Below are 25,650 nucleotides of genomic sequence, written 5' to 3'. Positions count from 1 at the left end.
TTACACCAGATGCTAATACAACATTGTAAATCAACTATACTTCAATTTAAAATAAATAAATACAATGCTGTGCTGTTGGTAATGGGGGTCATATAGAAATGAGCTGCAGCCATGTCCTCGAGGAGAGCATAATCTGAGAAAAATCAGTAATTGTGAGACCAGCCCTCCAGGAGGCTAATTGTAGGGCAAAGCAATGAAAGAGGCAAGATATGAACATTTGTAACACAACAGTGACACTCACAGTTGTGCGTGTCTGTTAAGCTTCCGGGGAGCCCAGAGGAAGGACTGCGTTCTCCTGACTGAGAAAGAGATGGACTCCAATCTAGATTTTTTTTTTTTTTTTTTTTTTTTTGCGGTTCGTGGGCCTCTCACTGTTGTGGCCCCTCCCATTGCGGAGCACAGGCTTCGGTCGCGCAGGCTCAGTGACCATGGCTCACGGGCGCAACCACTCCGCGGCATGCGGGATCTTCCCGGACCGGGGCACGAACCTGTGTCCCCTACATCGGCAGGCAGACCCTCAACCACTGCGCCACCAGGGAAGCCCCCCAATCTAGATTTGAAAGATTGAGGGGATATGGATTTTCAGTTCTGCAAATGTAATAAAATCAGTTGGCTGTAGTCAGTTGAATTCTCTCTGAGAATTGTGGTTATTAAAGTATTCATTCATTCATCTACAAATGTTTATTGAGCAACTATTATATGTCAAGCGCTGTTCTGGTACCAGAGATAGGGTAGTAACTGCAACAAAACTTCTACCCTGTGGAGTTTACATTGTAGTGGGAGAGACAGAAAATAAATAAACAAATGTATGTATAGATAGTGCCAAGTGTTAATACTAGCTGTAAAATAGGGTAAGAACAGAGTGACAGGGACTTGGAGGGACATTTGAGAGACATGTGACTGAAGGAAAGGAGTGAGCCTGTGAATTCCTGGGAGGAGGGTTCCAGGCAAGGAATAGCCACTGCAAAGACCCTGAGTTGGGCACGAGTTTGGTGTGAATGGAAAGAGCAGGGCTCCACCACCTAGTTCTGTGTGAAGGTGAGAAGAGGGGCCTTTGACTTCCAGAACCAAGCAGCCTACCTCGGCACAAGGGCTGGCTCCTCTCTTGATTCTTGGTCCACGATCTGAGATTAAGGATGAATGCCCATCTTTGGTCTTATGGTTTAACAGTCTCAAGAAAGGGGAGAAATCTGGACCAGAGCAGGAATCTTGCTTTTCGTCTCCATTTACTCTAGGAACCATCATTGTAAATGATTAAATAAACAAATCTGAAAACACTGACTGTGGATTTTGACCAATACCTCCCTCCACGCAGAAGCTCCTTTGAGGATGTCTTAGCAGGAGTTCTCCCTGTAGAGACCCTGTGGGCATTTCAGAGTTACACGATTTTCTCTTTTTCTTTGTGCTTTTACAAATGCCTTATGGAAGGTTTTCTTTTCTTCAAAATAAGTGTGTCTTCATAATTAGCACTTATAACCTATGTGTTATTCATGTTTTCTCCCTCATTCATTTCATTAATATTTGAATACACTTTAACTTGAATGGTATATTTTGAGAATATCAGGGAGAAGTGGAATTCTAGTTGGAATCTCCCCTTCTTGTGAGGCTGCTTTCCCCCCTAGCACCATGCTCAAACAGTACAGACATAAACACATACACAAACGCACACACGTGCACCCATATGTATATCCACAATCAGGTCTGATCTTGAAGCCTCTCTTTGCCTGCATCTTTGTTATGGTAAGTGATCCACAGAAGAGAATTATGTAATTTTAACATCCAAAAGGTAACAAAGTATTTATTCTGTCAATCGACCAACTGTGACTCTGGCCCTATCATATGCCAGGTACTTTTAGGAAGTTCACATGCTAGCAAGGAAGTCCAGATCCAGAGGGCGTATTGGATAGAACGTTCCCAGGGCTTCAGCAGTTTACAGGTCTCCTGAGAGGTGTGTTTTCACGTGGGACACTTGGGCAACAGTACAGTAAGTGCCAGGCTATCAAAATCTGCATCTACTGTTTCTGAGCATCTCCTATGCTCAGCCAAATTCTCAAGCTTTTCCTGTGCATGACCTCATTTGCCACCACCCACACCCCCCGCCATTCAGCCTGTGAAGCAAGCACTCTGATCCCATTCTACAGATGGGGAGTCGAGGACTTGTGGCTGCATCATTTGACCTGTCATCATCTCTGTTTTATTGAGCATACAGTTTAGGATCTGGAGTCAGCCTGATTTTGCATTCCAACTCCTGAACTTCCTAGCTATATGCTTGGCAAGTTGCTTACCTTTGTTTATTCATCTGTAAAATGTGTATGATAATAGTACCTTCTTATGACAGAGACTACTAGTTCCCTATCAAGTATCCAACCTTGTTATCCTTACTTACTGAACCCTGGGGTTACTGGAGAGAGCAATGCGCCTAGCCCCTCTTGCAGACAGGGATGGCCAAAGGGATTTAGGTGAACATCATCAGATGGGGCTTCTGGGGGAAACTTTTCAAAGGACCCAACTCATCTGGGAGGTTCACCCTCTTCCCTTTGTTCTAGTTTCCCTCCTGCTGCCTACAATGTGGGCATGATGGCTAGGGATACAGCCGCCATCTTGCAACCACGAAGCAGCCTTAAAGATGGAAGTAATGAGCTAAGGATGGCAGAGTGGAAAGTTGGAAAGATTCTGGGTCACCACTGGACCCAGAAACTGGAAAGATCTAATGTCAAATCACCATAGCAGCTCTGTGGTGTTCATGTAATATAAAAGAAAAAGAACAGCTAAATGATTTAAGCCACTGTTATTTGGGGTTGCTAACAACTGAGTAAAGTTCCTAGTCGATAAAATACCTTATAGGTTTGTTGACGTAATGTACAAAATAATGTACTTTTTTGTCTCTGTGCTACATACTCCATAAATCTAAGATTTCATTGTTGTTGCTATTAGGTGCTTATAAAGGCAGAGTCTGTATTTTAAAAGCATCTCAAAAAATCATCTGTGCCTCTTACTTTTCCTCCCATTTTATGAAGGAAACAAGCAAGATCCAGAGAGGCAAAGGGACTCACTAGTGGACAGCTGTGGTTGTGGGGAGGCAGTAGGGTGAGGGTGAGCTTGGATGGGATGCTGGTTTCTCATCTTCAGGCAATGACTTTCTCATCATGCATTTTCACCTTCATTTATCCCCAATCCAAAACAGAAAAAGACAAAACATGTCTATTTGGGACCCGGATTAAGATGTAAGTCACTTTCAGCTCAACAATGGCGTAGGGCTTGTTATTTTATAGAGCTATGACCTTAACCCATGGCTGTCAACCATGGCCTTTTCCATGGCCTTGGAGTGTTTCAAGGAATCAAAAAGGGCAGACTACCCAAGAGCTTACAGGGAGGGAGACAGGGATTTTTGGCTGCAGTACAGTTATAGTTTTAGATTGTACTGGGGGGAATTAGAGCTTGAACTTGGATGGAGAACTCATGGCTGGATTCTGTGGCATGTAATCAGCACTGTGGCCTGCCAAGAGGCCTGGGGTAAAGAGGAATGGCACAGTGGAAGGTGGAGAATGATTCCACAGATACAGCTGAGAGGCTGGTTAATGGAAGGACAAGGAGTGGATGAAGGATGGAGCAAGACAACTGAGAACATGTAGGCTTGTCAAAGGGGGGAAATCAACCCGCCTGGAGCAGAAAAACAAAGCAAAAACCCACAAATGCCAGTTATAGCAGTAATTCCAAGTGTACCCTTTAATTCAAAATTTAAACAAAGAAATATTCACTTTCAAACTAGTAATTTTTGCATGGCACATTACGTTTACAAAGTGCTTTATATGCTCTCACTCAAGCACGGTAGCAATATTACTCCCATTTTGCAAAGAGACAAGTGACTGTCAGAGACCCTAAATGATTTGCTCTGGGTCTCCCAGCTAGTAAGGGAGCCAGTGGGGATGTATTCCTGGGTCTTCTAACTCACTGCTTGGCCTGGCCAATAGACAGGGTTTCCCCAGACACTGGCTTGAGAAAATGCTAACACCAGATGTGGAGACACCAACCAGTGCTCTGACTTCTAGTGATTTGATGTAGCACAGAATGGCATGGAAGTGAAAGGTCAAATGGGGGGAACAAATGAAGAGGAGGCAAGGTTTGGATGGGGGTTAGGGTTATCGTTTAGAATAAAATGTCTCATGGTTGCTGTAAGAAAGTGGAAGAGTGGTCAAAATGTTTCCACACGGGCATTAAAGCCTCTGGGGAAGAGACTTTCCAGACCTCCTCCCCTCTGCCCACCCAGAACTAACCCACCATCATGGTGCAACTCAGCAACCCCCAATGTCTGCCTGATTATCCCAGCACATAAGGCTCCTATTCCCTGAAGTGTAACTGCACGAAGATACACATAATATCTCTTAATTGTGGGCTATCTCTTTCTATTTTGCAAAATAATATTGGGTCTATTGCCATTCCATAAGGAAAGGCACGAATCTGAGTCCACCATGTTGGAATTCCAACTTCATGACCAGGAGATTTTGCAATGTTTGGTCTGAAAAATGGAGCATTTATTTATTTATTTTGTTATTTTCCATTATGGTTTACCACAGAGTGTGGACTATAGTCCCCTGTGCTATACAGTAGGACCTTGTTGTTTATCAATTCTATATATAATAGTTTGTATCAGTTAATCCCAAACTCCCACTCCATTCCTCTCCCACCCTGCCCTTGGCAACCACAAGTCTTGTTCTCAATGTCTGTTTCTGTTTCATAAAATTCACTTGTGTCTTATTTTAGATTCCACATACAAGAAATATCATATGGTATTTGTCTTTCTCTTCCTGACTTACCTTCACTTAATATGATAATATCTAGTTCTATCCATGTTGCTACAAATGGCATTATTTCATTCTTTTTTATGGCTGAGTAGTATTCCATTGCATATATGTACTACATCCATTCTTCTGTCGATGGACATTTAGGTTGTTTCCATGTCTTGGCTACTGTGAATAGTGCGGCTATGAACATAGGGGTACATGTATCTTTTTGAATTATATTTTTGTGCAGATATATGCCCGGGAGTGAGATTGCTGGATCATATGGCAACTCTAAAAATGGAACATTTAAAGTCCACTTTATGGAATTGTGGTCACTGAATTAGAAAATAGAAAATTCCTAACACAGCACCTGACGTGGAGCAGCATTTGGAATTTCCATCTTTGGATCTTTCTCACTAGATGCTTGTGAGGATAAAATAAAATACCAGCTCCAACTAAAGGGATGTATTATTGAAGGAGACTCAGAGGTATTTGCTGCCAGTTCTCAGGATCTGACAAGTCTGACAAGTCGTTTGTAATTTATTCATTCTTAAAACAAACATGTTTTCCTTTAAACATGTTAATCTTAAAATGTCTTAAAATATTTATAACATTTGCTCGTATTATCACTCCTTGGACTCTAGCCCACTGAAAATTTCTAAGTACAAAAAATACTTTAAATAAAGTCCACTAGCGGTTGAAAATTGGAAACAAACAAAATAGCAAAAAAAGTTAAGTATAGTTTGATAAGTTTGCACAGTGAAATACTAGAGTGTTGATTAGAAACTTCATGGAGAGAGAGCTATAATGACATAGACAAATATGATGCAATCATATGTAGAAAAAGACAAGATGTGTGTGTGTGTATATTCTAACATCTGTATGTAACTCATGTATTTTAAGAATAAATTAAAGATCCAATCACATTGGTAAGCTTAGAAGTTCTTCTAAATGTGAAACTGTACTTAATAAAACTTTTTTGTAAAAATAAAGCATATACATATGTACACATGAATATAAATAATCAAAAATAGAGGAAAAATTAAACTCTTAAATATAAAATAATTAAGGAATTCATTATAAGTGATTATGATGTAGACAAAATATTGTGCATGTTGCAGAACAATATTAATACTTCAAAATACTGTATACAATATATTCAGTACAAATAGTGGGTTACAAAGCGAGGCATACAATATGGTCCATATAATTTTTAAAAAATTCTTATTTTTATATAAACACAGAAAAAGTTGATATAGCCCTGAATAGATGAAGGAGTGATAAGTGAATGGTGGGATCATAAGTGATTTTATTTCCTTCATGCTTTTTTGAGTTCACCAATAGGCTCTGTCAACATGTGTTTCTTTGGAATCAGAAAAAAAGAAAAACAAACAAACAAAAAACTCTAATTAATACCACATAATTGTTGACGTTGTTCACCAGGAATTTCCCATGCTCCCACTTCTATCACATGGTAGGTTGGCATTCCTTGGCCGCTTGGGGCTGAGAAAAGCCATATGAATAGTTCTGGCCAGTGAATTGTGCATGGAAGTGAGGCAGGGCACTTCCGGGTTAAGCATTTAATTACTAGTGTTAGACCCTGTAGAGCTCTTTTTCCCTTTGGCGTAACCATCAAATTGGCTACTGACGTTGATTTGCTCCATCAACCAGCCCTCCTGAGTGGTTGCCAGGGCCAGAGCCCCTCTACAGGTCTGTGATAGAAAAGAGCACGAGGCAGAAGTAAAGTTAGGTTGAGTTCAACCACTGATGTTTGGGGATTTGCTTGTTTGTTATCCATTCTATCCTGATTGGTACAAATATAGATGGGAAAATGGCTGGGAGCATAGTCACCAAAACTGTCAATGTTCATTGTCTTTATGTAGTAAGATCAGTAGATTTTTTTCTTCTTTTTTTTTCTGTGTTCCCCTATTATCTATAATATGTTTTTCTTTTTCATTGAAAAATAATCCAATCAACTCTACAAATAAAGTGAGACATCACTGCAAGACAATATTACAAGTTTGTCCTTTTCTTAGGAAATTTGGTGGATTACTGCTGATTCCACCCTATTCTTTCACTTACTCCCCTGGAGCAGGTGGGCTACCTGAGGTGGGTAAGGAAGACCTATGGGGCCTGGTTCTGCTCATTCACTGTGGCAGGAAGTGAGGTGGAGCCTCCAGGTGGGGTTTCGAGAAACCTGAAAAGTGCAGGTGGGGGAGGTAAGACTTGGTCCGTGCTCAGAGCAAAGAATTTGGGTCAACTCCTCTGAATTTATTTTAAGGAACAAAATACTTTTCAGAGTGAGTTTAAACACAATCATACAAGTCTAATATTTGGGATCCAGCCTCCTGTCACTTCCTATCCACTAAGTCATGCCCTTCAACATCTTTGACTCTGCCGTGAGCCCTTCCTGAGATGTTCCTGGGATGCCAATTTTGGAACATAATGGTATTTATCTGTATGGAGATCCTGAGATATAGAAGAAAGTACAGAGGGTAGAACCAGGTGGGCCTGGTTCGGATCTTGGAACCGAACAGGACGCCATGGGGACCTTCCTGGCACAGGCCTTCCCCCATACCCTCTGCTTTAGCTCCTCTCTGAAGTACCTAGATAATAGTAATTGATGCACATTTCCTGAGTTGTTTTGCAGATGTGAAAACACCCCACTAAATGGAAGACGTTAACTACTTGGTGACCATGAGTGCATTGTCCCAGGCCTTCTGGAGCCTAAGGATTGATAATGTGAACCCCTGTGACACCACCATGGTCACATCATCAGCCAATCAGAGGACTGTGCACGATCTGATCACCTACCCTGAGACACCAGCCACCCCGACCTGGCCTTTAAAAGTGCTTTGCTGAAACCCTTCAGGGAGCCCGAGGCTCTTTAGGGCATGAGTCACCTCGTCTCCTTGCACGGCCTTGCAATAAACATTTCTCTGCTCCAAACTCCGATGTTTCAGTTTGTTTCTCCTCACTGTGCGTTGGGTACACGAACTTGTGTTAACAGTCTCAGCTCTGCTGGTTACCACTTGGAGGCAAGGGGCTCAGGACAACCCCGTCCCACAGTGGAATTCGTGCAGTTAGTATAAGATGCTGTCTCTGGTGAGAGTGGCCCAGTCACTGGGATTCGAGATGCAAACGCCTAGAAGATCTTAGGGCTGGAACTTGAAGAATGAACACTTAAGAGAGAAATCAGTAAAGGCATTCCTGGTGGGGGAGAAAGCATGAACAAAGTTTTAAATGCCTAAAGAAACATAAGGCAGAAGGGACCACTTGGACAAATATCTGAGAAAATGCAGAATCCAATCTCAATAGAAATGGTTCATTCAGTCTTTTGTAGGTGATAGAAAGCAATGATCGATATCAATCCCTATCAATATTTGCTGTAACTACATACTATTAATTATGTTTCTTATTCACCAAATATTTCTGGAGTACCTCCTCTGTGCCAGGCATCCGCAAACTACTACTCTCTATTCCTCCCCTTCTACTTTTGTATGAAATAAATGTATTTCACAAGGAAAATTTATATCACCACCATAGAGGAAAAGCCACATCCTTGTCATTCATCAGAGGCTATCAGAAAAACAAATACAATTGAAAAGACAAAAGCCTCGTATTCCCATGAGATGCCATTGCCCGAAGCAGGTTCTGAGCCCAAGATCTCACCATCTTTGTTAAAAAATGAAGTTTAGCAAGTGCTAGAGAAATGCTGAAGATCTACTGGCACCGTACAAGCCCTTTATCTTTAATCGAATCAGAGAGGTGGGGAAAGATTTGACCAAGAAATAGTGCATCCCTTCTGTGATAAACGGTGTTTATGTTCTGAAATGATCTGGGTCAAACATGGAACACACCTCAGGGAAAATCAAAATAGGAAATCATAGTTCTTGCTAGGGTTTCAATGAACATCCAATTGCTGCATTAATTCTAGGGCCATCACACCCCCATTGCCTGATTAGAGCATGACCCTAAGAGGTAGCAAATACGATTATGTCCATTTGACAGGTGAGTCTTTTTATTTTTTTAGCAGCACCCCGTGACATGCGGGATCTTAATTCCCCGACCAGGGATTGAACACTTGCAGTGGAAGCACGGAGTCTTAACCACCAACGAAGTTCCAAAGTTAGTCTTTGTTGTTGTTGTTGTGAATTTATAATCAATTTGTATAGACTTTTATTCTGATACTTTATCAAAATTTTCAGATACATAACAAAGCAAAGGTATAGTAAAATGAGCCCCTGTGTAACTGTCACCAAGCTTCAGATTTCTAGCATTCTTTTTTTTTGGGGGGGGGAGGTATAGTTATTTTACAATGTTGTATTAGTTTCTACTATACAGCAAAGTGGAGTTCCCTGTGCTATACAGCAGGTTCTCACTAGTTATCTATTTTATACATATTAGTGTATGTATGTTAATCCCAATCTCCCAATTCACCCCACCCCCCTTTTCCCCCCTTGGTGTTCATATGTTTGTTCTCTATGTCTGTGTCTCTATTTCTGCCTTGCAAACAGGTTCATCTGTACCATTTTTCTAGATTCCACATACATGCGTTAAGATACAATATTTGTTTTTCTCTTTCTGACTTACTTCACTCTGTATGACAGTCTCTAGGTCCATCCACGTCTCTACAAATGACCCAGTTTTGTTCCCTTTTATGGCTGAGTAATAGTCCATTGTATATACGTACCATCTCCTCTTTATCCATTTGTCTGTCGATGGACATCTAGGTTGCTTCCATGACCTGGCTATTGTAAATAGTGCTGCAGTGAACATTGGGGTGCATGTGTCTTTTTGAATTATGGTTTTCTCTGGGTATATGCCCAGTAGTGGGATTGCTGGGTCGTATGGTCGTTCTATTTGTAGTTTTTTAAGGATCCTCCATACTGTTCTCCATAGTGGCTGTATCAATTTACATTCCCACCAACACCCTGTTCAGTGTTAAAATTCGTAGATTTTTTGATGATGGCCATTCTGACCGGTGTGAGGTGATACCTCATTGTAGTTTTGATTTGCATTTCCCTAATAATTAGTGATGTTGAGCATCTTTTCATGTGCCTCTTGGCCATCTGTATGTCTTCTGTGGTGAAATGTCTATTTAGGTTTTCTGCCCACTTTTGAATATATATATATTTTTAATATTGAGCTGCATAAGCTGTTTGTATATTTTGGAGAATAATCTTTTGTCCATTGATTCGTTTGCAAATATTTTCTCCCATTCTAAGGGTTGTCTTTTTGTCTTGTTTACGGTTTCCTGTGCAAAAGTTTTTAAGATTCATTAGGTCCCATTTGTTCATTTTTGGTTTTATTTCCATTACTCTAGGAAGTGGGTCAGAAAAGATCTTGCTGTGACTTATGTCAAAGAATGTTCTTCCTGTTTTCCTCTAAGAGTTTTACAGTGTCCGGTCTTACATTTAGGCGTCTAATCCATTTTGAGTGTATTTTTGTGTATGGTGTTAGGGAGTGTTCTAATTTCATTCTTTTACATGTAGCTGTCCAGTTTTCCCAGCACCACTTATTGAAGGTGAGTCTTAATAAGGTGGCCTGATGGCACATAACTGGCAAGCATTAGGGTCAGGATTTGAATTCAGATCTATCCATTGACCCATGATACCTTCTCTTTGTCATCATGACTTTTTATTGGGAAATCATGTAATGGCTAGGCTGATAAGCAATTTTCTATTTTCTCCAAATAAAATCAATTTTCCACTCAGTAGATAGCAGCATCACACTCCAGAAACAGAACCTGTCTTTCCTGAAATAAAAAACCATCAAGCCATTTCCCTTCCTTTCCCCAAACACTCTGCATTGCGATATTTCTATGCATCCCTTCAGGTGTTCAAGTTTCTCAGTTTGGTATTAAAGAGAGAGACCAACAGTCGGAGGAGCTGGGAGGGAAAGGGTTAAACATTTTATTATTCTTGCCACATTTGTAGTAAATTGTGTAATAGTTTTCATGTCTTAATTACTTAAATTTTATATTGAGCTATAGTGATATTATCTCTCTTTTTGTCTCTCCACAATTGTATTTTATAATAGCTTTTATTAGAACCTACATGAGAGGAATTTAAAATGAACACATCATTGCTGTTCGTCATGCAGTATAGAAAAGAGAGCACTTCTCTGATATTTGGCATGAAAAGCACTTTCCTTTGTATTTTATGACACATTGCAAGTTATATTAGGTGAGGACATATTTTGAACAGAATGGTAACTAAGGGAGACCACTGAACTTCTTTTTTCTGCTTTTAGTAGCTTCCTTGGTGAAGAAGGTTGGGGGAATTCAGTATATCAAGAAAAACTCCCCCACGAAAGCACCACCTAATTATAGTAAAATGCAAATTATATATATATATATTTTTTTTAAACTGAGATTCTCTTTTAAAAAAATTGGACGTGGTCTACGTATTAGAGAATTATTGGAAAATTGGGTGTTAAATTACAATATCGGATTTCATCTGTTAATGCAGCAACAACATTTATTTTTTTTTAATCCAGTAGTTACTATTACGTGCAGCAAATTGCACTACTCTGGCTCCTTTTAAAAGGCTGTGATCTCCCCAATATGGAATTTTCAAAATAAACCAATAACTTGTATTCTAAGAAATGAAGCATGGGTTTCAGTGCAGAGATGAAAACAGGTTTTGTTTGGTTTTTCTTTACCTGTCTCCCCCAGTTTTTTTTTTTTAACCAAGTATAGAGGAATCCGTAAATCAAAAAGCCTCTTGCATATAGAAGCTCAAATACAAAAGGGAAAAATCTCAACAAAGGATGCAGCGGGTACTTGAGAGTGACGGCTATAGAAATAAATGTGAAGAAATATTATAGATGCATATTTAATATTGTTGTGTTTATTGCTTCATTTATAAAAGTCAACCAGCTAGAAACTGTGAATGAATAAACTCCTCGCAGGATATAAGTTAGATACAGTGTAAAGTGTACCTTAACTCTTACAATTCCCCAAGCAATTAATTTAGAAAATCAGTGCTTCATTATAATGAATGGGGTTCTGGCTGGAAGGCAAAAATGCAAAGGCAATAGGTATTTATTCTTGACCAGTGTCTGTTCCTGCCTTTTCAGTTACTGCCCTCCCCCAAATAATTCTTCTTTCAGACCCAGCTCACGTTACCTCCTCTGTGAAGCCCATTGGGCTTCCTTGGATACAACTGCTCTCTCCTTATTTTGGCCCCCACTGTGCTCTGAGTCTCAAGACAGGCTAGCTCTAGATCCATGACAAGCAGCCCTGCTCCTCCACTAAGTGGGTCCTTTCTGAGGAAGGACCTTGTGTGATCATGTTTATATTCACAGCACCTAGTCCATTTCCTCTCTCACACTGAACGCTTGAAAACGATGCTGGTAGCCTGCAGTTGAAGATTGTCAGTGAAGTGTCCCCTGCTCAGTACAGGGCTAGGTTTGCACCCCAACCCCAGAGTGATAATACACTGCCTGTGCCCTCAAGAAAGGTCAAACTCTATCGATTAAATAAGTTATAAGACAATTAGAGAGACATAAGATGATAAAGTATAAATTTGAGGTGACATGTTAGACTTTTTAAAATCATCTGAGAAACTCAAGGGATTGGACTCAATGGGGGTGGTGTTCCAAGATGAGAATAATAATCCTGTATATTAATTACTCCATAGGGCTGGGCCCCATGTATATTTCTGGGAAAGTTATGTTTTCTTATTCAACAGTCAGATGGTCACCATGTTTCACATAAGACAATATTTTACATGGAAGGCAGGGAGGGAGGGAGGGAGGGAGGGAGGGAGGGAGGGAGGGAGGAAGGAAGGAAGGAAGAAAGGAAGGGGTAAAGAGGAAGGGGAAAAAATACAAAAACATTAGACTCCTGTCTTCTTTACAAGTATCTTTCCATGATTTTCCAATTACCAACTCAAGTTCATTTCCAGATGCTAATTCTTTTTCAATTTGCAACACAGCATTCTCCCTTTACTGGGATGAGCCCTCTTTCCAAATCACTGTAACCCCAGGCTGGCCAGGGCAGGTCTTCCTTCGTCTCTCCAGACCAGTGCCACACTTCCTTCCCTGCTCTCCGTAAATCACTGACCATCGAAGAGCTTTTTGACTCTGAGATTTGGCTCTTTTCGCTATCACTCTCCACTCCTCGCCCGCACTCCCACCCCCCTTCAGTCCATTTTTATTTCTCTCCTCTTTTTATTAACATGTCCACACTGTTACTCAACATAAAGGGTTTCTTGAGGAACTCCTTTCTCCACATTTGTTTGGGTGTTATATGGATGTTCAGAATGGAGATCAAGAGGCACAAAAATAGATTTTGTTGATTTATGAGACCTCGCTGTTTTCAATTCCCCATCAGTATGGGCAGGCACGATGCCGTCAAGAAATGAAGCATCTGCTTCCCCGACGTTTCATTTGTGAACTTTAGCACCAGATGTAAATCATTCATAAAATCCCAAAGTGTTGGAAGGTACTCATGCCTCGTTTTCACAAGCATATACTCCACATACTGTACTCCGTGCTTTCTCTCATTTGTTACAAATGGTAGGAGCAGAATTTTAATGACGACTGGAAATAAATTTTCTGCAGCAGGGGAAAAAAAACCCAAAACCAGGTAGTTCTGGAAACCCTAGCAGGCACTCCTTGTTCGTAGGAGTTCTAGAAACAAAAAGATATCTAATTAAGTTATCACAACCTCACATCACCACCTATAAAGGACCTTAAGGGAGGTAAGATATATTGGGGGGGGCATCAGATCTGTGTTAATAAAGAATCTCTCAAAGGCAACTGGAAAGAGCATGTGCTTCCAGTTGAGCAGTGACCTCATCGGTGTTCTTGGCCATACCCTTCACATCCCCATGACTGCATTCAGACACTGAAATACATTTACTGAGCATCTGAGTAAGACACAATTTCTCCTTCCAAGATGTTCATAGTCTTGCTGGAGGGAGGGGGGATGGGGAGGGGGGAGAGGAGGGAGACAAACATGCACATCAACCATCACACTCTGGAGTGGTGCGGTGGACCACTTCTCTCCGTCTGCCCTTCCATCTTTTGGAAAGAGCAAATCCGTCTCCCAGAGGGGAGGGGTAGGTTTTGGATGGGCAGGTCAGTTGAGGAGCTCTGCCATCTTCTGGGCAAGGAAAGGGCAGCTGCCCCACGCAAGTTCAGATAACCTGTGGAATAGAATGATGCAAGAGAGAAAAGGGTCAAAACCAACGTATCCCAACATTGGCAGCTCCTGCGGCAGCGCCCCCTGGAGTGGCCCCCATTCCATGCCCTTCCAATCAACTCTCTTCCATGAAAGTCATCTAGAGTCAGTTTTGGTCATTTGCCTCTACGATAGCCTTATGGATACCTCTGGAAAACACTGTGATTATTAAGGAAGGTACAGGGTTCAAGGAGAGAGCAGAGTAGGGAGTGATCAATTTTGTCTAGATAAGGGGGGAGGAAGCTATCAGAGAAGGCTTCACAGAGGAGGTGATGTTCAAAAGACTATTAAAGGAAAGATAGGAGCGCAAAAGATGTACTTCAAACTCCTTTACCAAATACAGACCAAAGCTGTGAGGCTAAGGGCTCTGGCTTTAATTATTAGAGGGACATAAATCCACCAGTCAGTGTCTCCTGAACACATTCTTAGTATGAGGTATCATACAAAATGCAAATTCTTTTCTTAAATCCTCTCAACTCTGCCTAGAATCACACAACTAGAGACTCCCAAGTTCTAGCTCTTTGGTCTGTACCAACTGCCTTTCTTGCTCCCTCTTCAGAAGGAATGCTCCATTTGATTTCTTCCAAAAAGAAATTCTCCAATTCCAGAAATTTACCCTATGATAATTGTGAGGGTACGGGGAGGTTCCCGTGTGACTCATCCTTACAATCTCTCTCTTACAGAGATGAGAATAAATGGCAAGCATATGTGGAGAATGGAGATACCATTTGGAATTTCGACAATAACATTTTCTTGTTGCTTTTAGGTCAGTGGGAAAGAGAGGACCCTGGGGATCCTACATTTAATAGCTGGATTGAAATTTTAATGTGAATACTTCTTTTATCTCTTCAAGAATTCATCCATTCACTCCTTTATGCATCCATTTGCTCCTTTATCAATCAACTCATTCATTCTTGGAGGTATTCTTTAAAGACTCATTAACTTATAGGAGAGTCATGTTACAGAAACATAATGAAAAGCAGATTGACTTTTCTCTCTGAAATTTCAAAGAGGTGAGATTCTAAGTAGAAAATGTGTTTGTCTGAGTGTCCTGAGATTTGGATTCAAGTGCCAACACTGCAACTTAACTAGCTGTAGTTAACTAGTCCCTCTGCCCCGGGTTCCTCTCCTTCAAGCCGGAATCATCATCTCCGCTCTACTTGCTCCAGAAGGCTGTCAGAAGGACTAAATGAACTGAGGGAGCCGCCAGTCATTTGCTTGGTCAAAACCCTGGTCAATTACATGATACTATTGCTATCGTCTGGGTTCTGGCCTCCAGCCACTGGGAAGACGTATGAGCTTATAAAAGTCATTTCCACTCTGTACCCCCTTTCCCTCTTCTGGGATATGAAAGGGGCAGAGGGGTGTAATACCCTAATACAAATATTCTTTCCCACTCAAAACATTTGTGACTCTCTACAGTGACTTTTCACCGTATATTTCAAGAGGTGTGATTCAAGACGTTGGTCCACTTGACTAGTTTATTGAAGACTTGTCATAGGGGTGTTCCCCTTGTCCGCTGCATCTCTGTACCACCTGAAACTTCTGATGGGACATGTAAGGCAAGCAATCGACCCTACACATGTTCTAATGATCTTTCGCCTTGCCAATGTCTGTGTCAGGCTAAAGGGATGATGGCCCCTGACAAAGGGCCAATGATGCCCAGATAGCGAATTTATGTCCAACCTTAGAAATGATTAGTCAATGCCCTTGTCCCATGAACTTCTCCTCCCTGCAAAATAGAACCCTGTGCATGACTTTCCTCCAGGTCTGATGTCTTGCTTGCCTGTGTCTTCTTCCCTAAGACAGCCATTCATGTCCAGCCTCTGCATCTCTCTCTCACTCACTTTTTAAATATTAATAAGGGCAGCTCACCCCTTTGGAGTGCTAACTCCCTGTCTGCTGCTCTGCTGAGAGCTTCACCAGCCTCATCTCACTGAATTTTTACAAGAACATTATGTTGAAGGTCCTAATACTTTTCATAGTGGAGCCTGGTGGAACCAAGCCAGACCTAGAATCTAATTCTTAACCATGGGGCTCGATTTGCCATCACTGAAAATACATTTTCCCTGTATTATTTTCTCCTCTGTCGGTTTCCATCCTCTCATTTACACACCCACGTGCACACGTGCACACATACACATATGTGTGTTGCAAGCATGTGGGCAGATTAGAAAATGGAAGGGGCTGCCCCCCAACCAGTCTTGAAACTTTGATCACGTCACGTGCCTTCTCTCAGCCTTAATTCCCAATATCAGTGTCTTTAAAATAAGGTCACTGTATCTCCTTTAGACCTGAACGCTTAGCTCCTTCTTCAGTTTAAGAAAAGTTTCTCCTAACATCTTCATGATAACTTTTATTTCTATGGTTGTGTTTTTTTTCCCTAAAATGTGTGATAAGTGATCTTCTTCTCTGTTACCATACTAATCATACACTCTCTCGGCATTCTTACCTTTTTTCTTTTACTTCTTCATCTTAGGAGGATTCTCAAGTTCAGTGTCCATGTCTCTGGTCCAAATTCTTTCATGTCCATTTTCTGTTTTCTACCCTAAAATCAATGTAGATTTTCTCTTCCTACTCCATTTGTATTTCCTTACATTCTTTTCTTATTTCACCTCTCTATTTTTGCCTCTTTGTCGTCATGTCAGCTGGTTGTGGTTTTTTTCTTGAGGCCTTTTGCCCTTTTTCTAGAGGTCTTGTCTTCCTCGGGGTATTAAGTATTTTTGAACATTTTTTAAAAATTGGCAAACAAGAAAGAAAATTGTCCTGGATGTCCTAAAGCCACCAGAGATGAACGTTTATTTTATCTTTTGCACGGACACAGAATCTCTGGTAGAGCTGTGTGTGTGTTTTGCAAAATGGGGAAAGATGAAGCTATGACTTTCCAAAGAGGAGGGAACCACTGACTTCCATGTCCCGTCTGGTTGAGTCAGGCTCCTAGGTGGCTGCTGTCACCTCCGTCACCACCCACTCCTCTCGGTGCCCACATTCTGTCTTCCTCCAAGAAGATCCCGCTCTGGAGGACTTGCTGTTCCGGAGGAAGAGTAAGGATGCTCAGCAGCGGGCGACTTCACAGGAAGCTTGGCAGCCTGCCGCCCAAGCCACAGCGCGGGGACTTTAGATGTCAAGGTTTGGGAACTAAAAATACAAAGTGAATATGCAATGGGCAGATGCACAGGGAGCGGGGGCGGGGGTGATGCTCCCATAGACTTCATCCTGTAAACTCACCGGAACCTGCTGGAGGAGACAAGGTGCCCCCCAGGGTCCCACCCATCAAGACCCAGAGGCTGTATAGATCATGCTTTTTCACATTCGAGTCTTCCTTGTGCTTCCTTTGGAAGGCTGGAGGGAGAAAAAAAAGGCAAATTCTCCTTTGGAAGCTCTGGTCCACTCCAGGAAGGAGCCTGAGGACCTCCTCATTTCAGGTCCACACACGGTTCAGAGCAAGAGCCTCTGCTATGGCTCCGGGATGACTCAGGGAGCGTCTTTCCTGTTTTAGCTGCTGCCGTGTGTAATCCGATGTGACTAATGTTTCTCCTAGTGTTGAATCACGCAGCTGAGCACAGGGAGCTGGGCCTTCAGAAAGGCATGGCTTAAAAGGAGATGGTCTGCCTGCAGCAGGGACGGGTGGGGGTGAGGAGGGTTGTTCTTCAGCATCATTTCAATAAGTCCTTTTTCAAGGACCCCCAGCCTTGAAAGTGTCAAAGTTCCTCCAAGTTATTTGAGGAAACGCTGTTGGTTCACGCAGCTGTCTCCCAGGGGCAGGGTACTTTGGAGCCGGCAAGAAGGAAACAGGAGAGCATTCACCCAGGGAACCTAAATCTTCTTATGTGTTGACCCTTTGCGCTTCTTGTTTGTAATTTGCCAAGATGTGGACTTCCCAAGTAGAGCTAGCTGCAGCAAACCTAAAATACCAGAGTGGGCAATGCGTTTGCTTTCGTACATCTCAGAAATGTCAAGGTGGGGGCCTTGGGGATCAACTCGTTCAAACTCTGGCTTTCCAGAGGATGAAACCCTGATTCTCAAATGGGTGAGATGTCCCACGTATGGGCCCCCATCACAGCCCTTATCAGTACATCAGTCCTGGTGCCACTGTGGTCATGAGGATAATGCCCCCCAAAGAGGTCCACATAAAACCCCCTAAAGCTGTGAATATGTCATCTTACATGTCACATCTTTGTAGAAGTGACTAAGTTAAGATCTGGAGATGGGGAGATGATCCCGGATTATCCTGGTGGACCTGACAGAATTACAATTGTCTTATAAGAGGGAGGAGGTGTGACGTTGGAAGCAGAGGTTGGAGTGATGATGGCACAAGCCAAAGAATATGGGCATCCTCTAGAAGCAAGAAAATTCAGGGAACATTCTCTGCTAGAGTCTTCAGAACGGAACAGAGCCCTGCTAACCCAGTTTGTACCTCTGACCTCCAGTGCAGTGAGATGATAAGTCTGTGTTATTTTTAAGCCCCCAAGTTTGTGATTAGTTACAGCAGCAATAAGAAACAAACACAGTCCAATGTAAATTGGTGCAGCCATTATGGAAAACAGTATGGAGGCTCCTCAAAAAACTTAAAATAGAATTACCGTATGAGCAATCCCACTCCTTAGCATATATCCGGACAAAACTATAATTCGAAAGATACACGGACCCCTATGTTCACAGCAGCACTATCTACAATAGCCAAGACATGGATGCAACCTAAGTGTCCATCGATAGATGAACAGATAAAGAAGATGTGGTACATATATGCAATGGAATATTACTCAACTATAAAAAAGAATGAAATAATGCCATTTGCAGAAACATGGATGGACCTAGTAATTATCATACTAAGTGAAGTAAATCAGAAAGAGAAAGACAAATACTGTATGATATCACTTGTATATGGAATCTAAAATAAGACACAAATGAACATATCTACAAAACAGAAAGAAACTCACAGACATAGGGAACAGACCTGTGGTTGCCAAGGGGGAGAGTGGTCCGGGAGGGATGGAGTGAGAGTTTGGGATTAGCAGATACAAACTAGTATGTAGAGAATGGATAAACAACAAGGTCCTACTGAATAGCACAGGGAACTATATTCAATATCCTGAGATAAACCATAATGGAAAACAATATGAAAAAGTGTATATATATATATATATATATATGTATATATTATTACATATGTATATATATGAGTCACTTTGCTATACAGCAGAAATTAACCCAGCATTGTAAATCAACTATACTTCAATAATTTTTTTTTAAAAAGCAAGAAACAAATACAGTCCATTTCTCTTTCCCATCAGTTTTCTCCATGAAGCAAAGAGCATAGTTGAGAGCAGGGGCTGTGTCTCATCCATCTCTGTGACCCCAGACCTAGCACAGTGCTCAGCACATAGTAGATGTTCAGTTAACACATCTGAGACCACAGAGAGCCCTCAGAGGGGAGGTGACGACCCTGAAGCCAGCAAGGAACAGAGGCAAAGATGAGCCCAGCACCCTGGTCTCCCCATAACCCTCCAGCTGACAGCATAAAATCTGCCTTCTCCAGGACCATACCCCAGCCTCTGCAGCACCCCGGAACACCTCTCCATAGAGCAGGCTCGGCCCTTGGTGAGAAAAAGGAGCCACAGAACACAACCATTCTGATCCTACTTCTTGGTCATGATTTTGGCTGCAATTCACTGAATGGTCTCTGTGCATCAGGCACTGAGCTAAGCTCTTTATCTGGTTTAATTCAATCCTCACAACCATCAGGTGAGGTAGGTCTATTATGATTCCTATTTTTCTATATAGGAACCAAGAGAGAGGAAATAAATAAAAGAAAATAAGATAGCCAGTTCTGTCTGACTCCAAAGTCCTTGCTTTTAAACCCCTTCCTATGCCCATCCTCTTGGGAGCTCTATTCCTTGCCTAGTAATACAGAGACTAATGCCCACGTCAAAGAGTATAGAGAACACACTCACTCATTCACTCATTCAAGAGCTTTTGTTGGGTACCAGCTTTGTTCCAGACACCGTTCTGGGCACCAGGGAACACAGCAGTGAACAAAATGAGTTCCTGCCCCCAGAAACTGGAGGAGAGACACCCTGTACAAATAAACAAATGTATAATATAAAACAACAACAGATAAAGACTATGGAGGACGCTTTTAATTAAATAAATAGCATTAGAGAAATTCACATGGTACCCAGAACATAGTAGGTGCTTAAAAATGTTTGCCGAATGTCTGAATGGACATAGGGGCAGGAAATCAATTCCCTTACTCTGAAACATCCATGGCTTATTAGTGCCAGACCAGGTGGGCTGGGGATGGGAGTAGAGGGGCACCTAGTGAGACCCTTGTCCTGAAAAGCGGAGGCTGAGGCAGCATCTTTGGTCTCATGGAGCTCCTGCCCCGATGGCAATGAACTTGTGACACCAACAAAAACAGCACCAGTAATAATAATGCCCTGCACTGACACAACGGCCTCCAAGCTCTTCTCCCCACCTCTGCCTCTTGTCCTCCAGTCTGCCCCAGAAGTGTTCTTGACCCGAAAACCAGGCCAAGTCTACCCTCCATGGCCCGAGAGGGAACCACAAACTCACACATCTACACAAACAGATGTAGTGAAGCACATCAGGTGTAGAGGGCATGAGAGAGGTGATAACAGTGGAAAACTGATTTTTTTCCCCAAGAGAAAAGGCTTTCTGTTCGGAGTTCCCAGATTTTCTAAATATTGGTCATTTAAAACATCATGAGCACATCATTAATCATTAGAGAAATGCAAATCAAAACTACAATGAGATATCACCTCACACCAGTCAGAATGGCCATCATCAAAAAATCTAGAAACAATAAATGCTGGAGAGGGTGTGGAGAAAAGGGAGCACTCTTACACTGTTGGTGGGAATGTAAATTGATACAGCCACTGTGGAGAACAGTATGGAGGTTCCTTAAAAAACTAAAAGTAAAACTACCATACGACCCAGCAACCCACTACTGGGCATATACCCTGAGAAAACCATAATTCAAAAAGAGTCATGTACCACAATGTTCATGGCAGCTCTGTTTACAATAACCAGGACATGGAAGCAACCTAAGTGTCCATCATCCAATGAATGGATAAAGAAGATGTGGCACATATATATAATGGAATATTACTCAGCCATAAAAAGAAATGAAATTGAGATATCTGTAGTGAGGTGGATGGACCTAGAGTCTGTCATACAGAGTGAAGTAAGTCAGAAAGAGAAAAACAAATACTGTATGCTAACACATATATATGGAATCTAAGAAAAAAAAAAAAAGGTCATGAAGAACCTAGGGGTAAGACGGGAATAAAGATGCAGACCTACTAGAGAATGGACTTGAGGATATGGGGAGGGGGAAGGGTAAGCTGTGACAAAGTGAGATAGTGGCATGGACATATATACACTACCAAATGTAAAATAGATAGCTAGTGGGAAGCAGCCGCATAGCACAGGGAGATCAGCTCAGTGCTTTGTGACCACCTAAAGGGGTGGGATAGGAAGGGTGGGAGGGAGGGAGACGTAAGAGGGAAGAGATATGGGGACATATGTATATGTATAACTGATTCACTTTGTTATAAAGCAGAAACTAACACACCATTGTAAAGCAATTATACTCCAATAAAGATGTTAAAAAAAAAAACAAAATAAACCATCATGAACTACGACCATTTGCACTGTGCAGGGTGATGCCTAGAGAAGCCAAACTGCATCCCGGAGCTTGCCACTGGAGTACCCAACATGTGGTAGATCACAGTGGCAATGATGATGGTGATGATGGTGACACAGAACACAGAACCCCTGCCAGCAGCATTCTAATACTTTACAAGTCGTTAGATGGATGCTCCTCTAATAGGTATAATGATCCCCATTTTCAAGAGGAGGAGACAGAGGCTCAGAGGAGTGAGCTAGCTTTCTCGAGTCCTCACAGCCAGCAGGCAGGGCAGCTGGTCCAAACCCTGGAGGTTGGCTCCCCTCCTGAGTGTCCGACCTGGGTGCCGTCCTGCCTCTGGGATAGAAGCTGAGTACAGGTGTGCTGATGGCTGCCAGCGGAAATGCTGAGAGATACACTTGATGGGGCTACTTCGGCCATCCCTGGAGGCTGGGACCGAGGCCAAGGACCAAGACTTCTCCAGGGACTGAGGGCCCCTGGATCGGGTTCTCTGCAACCCCCGTTCTCTCTCCAAGGCATGTGAGGACTGATCAAGCCCCCATCGACTTTGCTAAATGCCTCACCCATTAGTTTTATTCAGAGCCCTGTATGTGTTTGAAAATATTCCTCTTCATTATTCATATTGTGCCACAAGAATGATATATTTGAAGGAATCATCATGAATAAAGTGGCCAATTTAGCAGGGAGATTTACTAGGAAAATACTCAGTGAAAAATAGTCAGCCACCACATTTTCTGGGAGAGAAAAAAAAAATGCTGTTTGGGCCCTCAGAGTGATAGAACAATGCTCAGAGCAGCAGGATCCTATTCAATAGCGTTTCCTATAACAATTCTCAGACAAAGAAAGAAAAATTTATTTTTAATAAGGATAAAAGAGGAAATAAAGTGGCTTCGGTCCTAGTTAAATCCACTTGCAGAGAAAGAAATCATCCTCTTTTCCCGATCGCTCTAAAATAGTTTTGGAGAGGGTAAACACGTGGATACGTTAAAAATAGAATTGCTAATAATCTTGCAAGTGAATGTTCTGGGTTTGGGAGGCCAGATGGCAGGGCAGTAAGAGCTGAAGTTAGAAGCCCTTCTTAACTCAATTCTCACTAGCTCTGAAGTCCAGAACAAAGTTAGCGAGAACGCCTAAACCTCCACTTCTTCATTTTTTTAAGGGGGTTATTATCATACCTACCAGAGATGACCTTTGCCCTCCAAAATTCACATTCTCCCTCCCATCTTACACCATTGTCACTGGGAAGGGACCAGTACAATGCTGATAAACTAGCGGCACAAACAAATCAAAGCATTTGCCAACTGCTGTGGTGTAAATACTCCCACTTTGGCGATTTCAAGCTACCCAGTGACATCACTCACTGAACTTGGACTTGGGAAGAGACACACAGAGTCAGTTGTTGATGGCCCCAACACAGCAGTGGCCTTCGGACCATGTTTCCCAGCCAGCCTCCCACCTGGCATCCAAGTGTGGTCATTTGATCATTTCTCACTGGTCTGTGTTGCTTTCAGTGCAATCTTCTAAGAAGTGGGGTGGCCTCCTGCACGCCTACTCTTAGCTTTCCTCCCGCTGCAGGAGAACCATAAAGGCGATGGTGGAGCCGCAAGCTGGGGGAAGCCTGGATCCCCAAATCACCGTGTGGAGGGAACTGCCCCTGGACGGAAACACCCACCTTGAACTGTTACTTGATTTGGAAATATTCTCTTGCGGTCTTTTAGTTTCAGCAGCTAGTGTTACTCTAACTAATGAACCAGCATTTGAGGATGATAATAAGAGTGTTGACCTCATTCTGTGGACATCACTTAGCCCCAGTCCACGCACATGTGGACATTAAATGTTCTCCCAATTATCAGAAGTGCACCAGAGACAGAATAATTACTTTTCATTCTTTTTTCTTTATCCTGTTCCATAGCAGTGATTTCCACCACTCTGTCTTCCAGCTCGCTTATTCGTTCTTTTGCCTCTTTTATTCTGCTATGGATTCCTTCTAGTGTATTTTTCATTTCAATTATTGTATTGTTCATCTCTGTTTGTTTGTTCTTTAGATCTTCTAGCTCTTTGTTAAACATTTCTTGTATCCGTCTCGGTCTATGCCTCCATTCTTTTGCTGAGATCTTGGATCATCTTTACTATCATTACTCTGAATTCTTTTTCAGTTAGATTGCCTATCTCCACTTCACGTGGTTTTTCTTCTGGGTTTTTATCTTCTTCGGAGAGATAGAATAATTAGAGTCATACGTTATTATGTAGAAAGAAACCATTAACTTTCCTTATATGTAAATATGCTGCTAATAGCAGATATCTATTTATTAATTAAACACCTTTATTGAACATCTATTACTTGCAAAGATGTATAAGTCATCTTTTCCTTCTGTAAGGCACCTAAACTCCAATGAAGAGTCCATGTACATCCATGACCAAGTGAGAGAGGAGGGGACAAGAGCTCCAGCGACAGCAATAATTTCTAGTAACCATGCAGTAGCTCCCAGGCACATGAAGGCGCTGGACCCTTACCTAAGCACCCATCCTAGGGGCAGGTTTTATTATTATCCTCATTTTACAGAGAAAGAAACAAAGTTTCAGTAAATGTCAGAACCAGGATCTGAACCCACGCTGTCTGAGTCCAGAGCCCACACTCAGAGGTACCGCATGGTACATGGAACAGGGGTTCCAGGAAAGAACAGGGGTTACCAAGAGATGTGGCGCTTTAGAGATGGGTCCTGAAGGAGAGGGGGGCCGTGTGGACCTGAGGGGCAAGTTCAGGCCATGGGAATTTGGGAAGGAAGTGGGCTCCAGAACGCCGAGGGCCCCTCATGCCTGGCTAGAAAGTTTGGACTTGACGCCAAAACTCCAAGAACTTGAAAATAAATTCTGAAAAAACAGACAGGGCTTGGATGATTCGGCTTCTTCCCCGCAAACAACTACCAGCTTTAACTCCAAGTCGGAGCTATTTCTCTGATTAGCTCGGATTCCATACACTTAGCAGTTTCTCTCCAGGACTCAGATTTATTTAAGTTCACTATTAAAATGCAAGCTGGAATCTGCTCAAACATCTCCATAGCAATGAATGTCCTCAAAACCAGCGCCAATTTTAATGATTAAATTATCCTTATTTTATTTTCGGCTCTTATATCTCGATGTTTCCCCACGACTTTATTACACTTTGACTAATTTAATTGTACTTTGCCAACACCAGTGAGGTGCGACCCTCCCCAAAGAGATTTATTGCAGCTGTGAAACAGACATAGTTAGGATATCTCTAAACACCATAATTGTAGCCATTATGGGGCTTCTTATCACAATAGTTTTAAATCACAATTTATAATCTCAATTATACAGAAGAAACTCTTCAGCTCAGGGAAGTTCTACTTTGATGATGTGATCGCAGGGAGTGCTAGAAAATGCCACTTTCAAAGTGCAAAGAAATGCACTTTTTTTCAATGATTTGCAAAATATTTAAGAAGAATTAATGTTATTTTCATTGCGGCTGTGAATGGGGGCAACTCAGGGGCCAGAAATCATTAAGTGAGCCTCATGTTATAACTAACATAATATAGATTTTAAAATAACAGCCACAGATGGCCTGTGCCAGGTATCAATGGACAGCAGCTTTCCAAACACTCAGAGAGTTTTGACCTGCTCCAAATCTAGACAAGGTCAGAAGCCTGCCTCAGTGGAAGCTCAGAAACTCTTGGAAAAAGATTTTTAAACTGACTTTATTCACCTGTTCAAAACTTTCTGACCTGACCAAGCCAAATCCCTTTCAGTCCTTTGGGTAGCAGTGTAGACATCACCTCCTCCAGGAAGCCTTCCATGCATCCTACCCCTGAATCACACCTGTCTGCTCTGGATTCCAAGCATTCTTCCCCATCATAGTGCTCTCACTGGAACTATTCTAGAGTGCATATTTTTCTTTCCCACTCACCTCTGGACCAGGGTCTCGGTGGGGGTGAGTCTGACATTCAGCTCAGTAAGTGCTGGACGGGTGTAGCTCCTCCTCAGGT

Source organism: Delphinapterus leucas, chromosome 2, assembly GCF_059928025.1.
Source record: "Delphinapterus leucas isolate spDelLeu-1000000601 "Yukka" chromosome 2, BTC_Dleu_Yukka2, whole genome shotgun sequence".
Lineage (NCBI taxonomy): Eukaryota > Metazoa > Chordata > Mammalia > Artiodactyla > Monodontidae > Delphinapterus > Delphinapterus leucas.
This window is presented reverse-complemented; position numbering follows the sequence as displayed.